At 53.2% G+C, this 5000-nt stretch overlaps 1 non-coding gene across 1 annotated transcript in view; it reads right to left on the reverse strand.

The window, feature by feature from the left end:
• Positions 1 to 536, reverse strand: part of LOC126434152 (small subunit ribosomal RNA) — a 1910-nt gene extending 1374 nt beyond the window's left edge. Inside the window, exon 1 of the ribosomal RNA XR_007579014.1 lies at positions 1 to 536. This exon is cut by the window's left edge and continues 1374 nt beyond it. This is a non-coding gene — a ribosomal RNA (small subunit ribosomal RNA).
• Positions 537 to 5000: the final 4464 nt, after the last annotated feature.

Raw genomic sequence — 5000 nt, forward strand, 5'->3', positions numbered from 1 at the left:
TACTCATTCCGATTACGGGGCCTCGGATGAGTCCCGTATCGTTATTTTTCGTCACTACCTCCCCGTGCCGGGAGTGGGTAATTTGCGCGCCTGCTGCCTTCCTTGGATGTGGTAGCCGTTTCTCAGGCTCCCTCTCCGGAATCGAACCCTGATTCCCCGTTACCCGTTACAACCATGGTAGGCGCAGAACCTACCATCGACAGTTGATAAGGCAGACATTTGAAAGATGCGTCGCCGGTACGAGGACCGTGCGATCAGCCCAAAGTTATTCAGAGTCACCAAGGCAAACGGACCGGACGAGCCGACCGATTGGTTTTGATCTAATAAAAGCGTCCCTTCCATCTCTGGTCGGGACTCTGTTTGCATGTATTAGCTCTAGAATTACCACAGTTATCCAAGTAACGTGGGTACGATCTAAGGAACCATAACTGATTTAATGAGCCATTCGCGGTTTCACCTTAATGCGGCTTGTACTGAGACATGCATGGCTTAATCTTTGAGACAAGCATATGACTACTGGCAGGATCAACCAGGGAGCTGCGTCAACTAGAGCTGAGCAGCCGGCCGCCCGGGAGTGTGTCCCGGGGGCCCGCGCGAACACGCAAGCGTCCGCTCAATTATTCTGCAAACAGGAGGAGGCTGCGCTCCCCTGCACCATACACCTCGAAACCCTCTCAGGTCCCGGCGGCGCGCAGCGCCGTCCTAAGTACTTGGTCGGGTTCGAGAGAGGCGCAATCGCCCGGAGTTTGGCGAGTAGACGCTTTAGGTGCGACCACCCGTGCTCCCAACTGAGCTTGCCGCTGCCGACAGAGGCCCGGGAGCGTGCTGTCGTGGCATTGCCGGCGGGAGACAACACGCGCCACCTACGGTGACCGGCAGCTCCAACGCCAGCGCCACAGAAGGACAAAAGCCCCACTTGGGTGCCGAAGCGAACTCTCCCAGCACAGCGCACGCGCCAACACGTCCGCACAGCTGCGATACAAACCACCTGCGAGAACCGCAGAGGCGACCGAGCAGCAGACGGCGTCGCGGCGCCGAGCGCCGGGCGGCGGCGCATCCTCAGCGCACACAGTCCTCAATCGGACCAGCACACTGCAGATGTCCACCGCGCTTCGCACCGGGCCCGCGAGGACCTACTTTGGCCGCACGGCGCCGCGTGCAGGGTGCGCCGGCGCGCAGCTGCGCCGCCTGCCGCCTCCGTCGGCCGGCGCGCCTGCCAGTGGCCGCCCCCACCAGCCGGCTGTAGCGCGTGCGCCCACGCACCGCGCGGCCAGCACGCCGGGCGGCCCCCCCTCACCGGCCGGGGCCGGTCCCACCCAGCCACCGCCGCGTATCGCTTCACACCCACATGCCATTCACGTTCGTGGGCATGGTGGGTATCGCTGAAACAACCGGTTGGTAGCTCAACCGATCGTCGCCATCACTGATTCACCTCTAGCGAGAACAACCGCACCACAACGGTTTACCAGTTGTTCATTTGCGTAACGTCACCAGCAAACGTAGGCGTCCATCGCCATTTGCAAATTCAACGATTGTTGCATGCCTGTGTCAGGTGTCACGACACACTATGTCTGCCCACATACACGCAACAACATGTGCACGCTTCGCAAACACGTGGAAGGTGGCCCCCGTACGTATGCGATGTCCATTGCGCAAACGACTGTCAACCGGCCTCTGTCGCATGTCGCAGATGTGGAACGCAGTGCACCATGCTATCACGGTGTGTGAGAAGAGACGACAACGTCTGACAACACGCGCCACTACATCAACAGACGGCTCATGCTGATCGCCATCCAGGGCATACCACACTGCACTCCAGCTCTTATAGGGAGACGACACGTAGCTGCGTGCACAACATTTGGACCGCATGGTTCGCCGTTGTTGGCGCAGTCGTTGTACGGTCACATGTACCACGATGTATCATTCAGTACATGAGGACCAATGTGCAGTACAGTGTGTGATTTGGAGGTACAACATCAGCGGACAGTTGACACAGGCCGTACCACAGCGTAGGCGCAGTGCTTCGCCATGCGAATGCCAATGAACAACTGCGAAGGGCATTGAGCATGTACGTCCTGCTGCCATCCACATTACAGTGTATCGCTGCAAGGTGTTTAACATGAAGCGATACACTGGGGACCGGGCAGTGCGAGTAGCAAACTATATTGCGGGGGTTGCAGTTAGGCAACACTACACTAATTTAACGCGTCGTATGACAATTACAGAGCAGGTTAAGGCCCAACGTGTGTTGGGTTAAGGCCCAACGTGTGTTGGGTTAAGGCCCAACGTGTGTTGGGTTAAGGCCCAACGTGTGTTGGGTTAAGGCCCAACGTGTGTTGGGTTAAGGCCCAACGTGTGTTGGGTTAAGGCCCAACGTGTGTTGGGTTAAGGCCCAACGTGTGTTGGGTTAAGGCCCAACGTGTGTTGGGTTACAGCACAATATGGGTTACGTTAAGGGGCAATGTGGGTTACGTTAAGGGGCAATGTGGGTTACGTTAAGGCGCAATATAGGTTACGTTAAGGCGCAATATAGGTTACGTTAAGGCGCAATATAGGTTACGTTAAGGCGCAATATAGGTTACGTTAAGGCGCAATATAGGTTACGTTAAGGCGCAATATAGGTTACGTTAAGGCGCAATATAGGTTACGTTAAGGCGCAATATAGGTTACGTTAAGGCGCAATATAGGTTACGTTAAGGCGCAATATAGGTTACGTTAAGGCGCAATATAGGTTACGTTAAGGCGCAATATAGGTTACGTTAAGGCGCAATATAGGTTACGTTAAGGCGCAATATAGGTTACATTAAGGCGCAATATAGGTTACATTAAGGCGCAATATAGGTTACATTAAGGCGCAATATAGGTTACATTAAGGCGCAATATAGGTTAGGTTAAAACACGACATAGGTTAGGTTAAGGCACGACATAGGTTAGGTTAAGGCACGACATAGGTTAGGTTAAGGCACGACATAGGTTAGGTTAAGGCACGACATAGGTTAGGTTAAGGCACGACATAGGTTAGGTTAAGGCACGACATAGGTTAGGTTAAGGCACGACATAGGTTAGGTTAAGGCACGACATAGGTTAGGTTAAGGCACGACATAGGTTAGGTTAAGGCACGACATAGGTTAGGTTAAGGCACGACATAGGTTAGGTTAAGGCACGACATAGGTTAGGTTAAGGCACGACATAGGTTAGGTTAAGGCACGACATAGGTTAGGTTAAGGCACGACATAGGTTAGGTTAAGGCACGACATAGGTTAGGTTAAGGCACGACATAGGTTAGGTTAAGGCACGACATAGGTTAGGTTAAGGCACGACATAGGTTAGGTTAAGGCACGACATAGGTTAGGTTAAGGTACGACATAGGTTAGGTTAAGGTACGACATAGGTTAGGTTAAGGTACGACATAGGTTAGGTTAAGGTACGACATAGGTTAGGTTAAGGTACGACATAGGTTAGGTTAAGGTACGACATAGGTTAGGTTAAGGTACGACATAGGTTAGGTTAAGGTACGACATAGGTTAGGTTAAGGTACGACATAGGTTAGGTTAAGGTACGACATAGGTTAGGTTAAGGTACGACATAGGTTAGGTTAAGGTACGACATAGGTTAGGTTAAGGTACGACATAGGTTAGGTTAAGGTACACATTGTTGTAAGGAAAGGTTTAATGGGGGGGGGGGGCGGCGGCCGGTTTGTTGATTGTGATTATAGTACGTGGATGCCTGCGGTATCATCTGATTTGCCACGTCAGGATGTACCTTTGGCTCATGACAGGCGGCGCTCTCATTCCATGCTTGTGGCAGACCTGTGTCTTTCATTCCTGCCATTGTTTGTGTGCTGTGAGAGGAGGCAGTATTGTGATGTTGGGTGCACCCCTGTGTAGGACATGTGTGGGTGTTGGTGGCTTGGCTGAGCAATGGTGGTTGTCGGGTGGGTGGGATATTCTGTTTTCTGTGTGGACCTCCCAGTCTGGTTATGACAGTGTGGATTGTCTAATGTGGCGGAGAGGATGCACTGGGTGTTGTTGCATGCTGGTGCTTACATATTGTCTGTGTGCGTGTTACAGGCAGAGAGTAGTGCGTGATAAGAGTGTGTGGCTGACGTGTGGTTGTGATTGTGAGCAGAGTCTTTCAGCATGTATACGGACAGTTGTATATATTATCTGTATTCTGATGGCTCTATCTATTACTAATCAGCGCCGTGTATACGTTTAATGTGGTTCCCGTCGAAACTGTTGTATCTCTGTACATTAGTGACACGGCGAGCGCGCTATGTAGCTACTCGTCTCGGCAGCTTCCACCGGTGTATGGCAAATGATTATAAGCAATGAGTCTAGTCGTCAATACCGATAGTGTGACGTCACATGTCTGGGGTGGGGGACGCTGCGCCCTTCCGGTGGGTCATGGCCTAGCAAGACTCTCCCCACGCAGGGGGGGCTTGGACTGTCATTAACTCTTCCGAGTAATATACTTGCCGTACGTTTTTGCGACTGCGAGTGCAACGCTCACCGGTACCGACATGGATGGAGCGCCTCCTAGCTGACCGCTCAGCATCGGCATTCGTACAGAGAGCAACGCGATCGCGTCTGTAGCTCGTAAGTGGTACAGCTCGCAGCTCATGTATAGGGACAGCGGGAATGTCGCATATTGGACATACCTCTTCATGAAACGCATGTTATAGGGGTGGATTGCACATTGCGACTGCGGGAAAAGTCCGCCGTTCATCCGCTGGAGTTGCGAGTTGGGCGGTTGGAGTGGGGCGCAGGTGGAGTGATTGCCGGTCCACGATTTCGTGCGGCAGAGGCGCTGGCGTTGGGGTGCTGTGGTCGACAGAGGACGCAGGCTTTGTGGGTGGGGTCGAAAGATGGGCACTGTGGGCCCATCGATGTCTTGGTCGGCTTGGCGTCTCATAGATGGCGGTATCGTCGTTGCAGGACGTCATGCCGCGGGAGACCTACAGATGGCGCTGTGTTTTGTGGTGCGCTCGACATGGCGGA

This window comes from Schistocerca serialis, unplaced genomic scaffold (assembly GCF_023864345.2).
Source record: "Schistocerca serialis cubense isolate TAMUIC-IGC-003099 unplaced genomic scaffold, iqSchSeri2.2 HiC_scaffold_1182, whole genome shotgun sequence".
NCBI classification, from domain to species: domain Eukaryota; kingdom Metazoa; phylum Arthropoda; class Insecta; order Orthoptera; family Acrididae; genus Schistocerca; species Schistocerca serialis.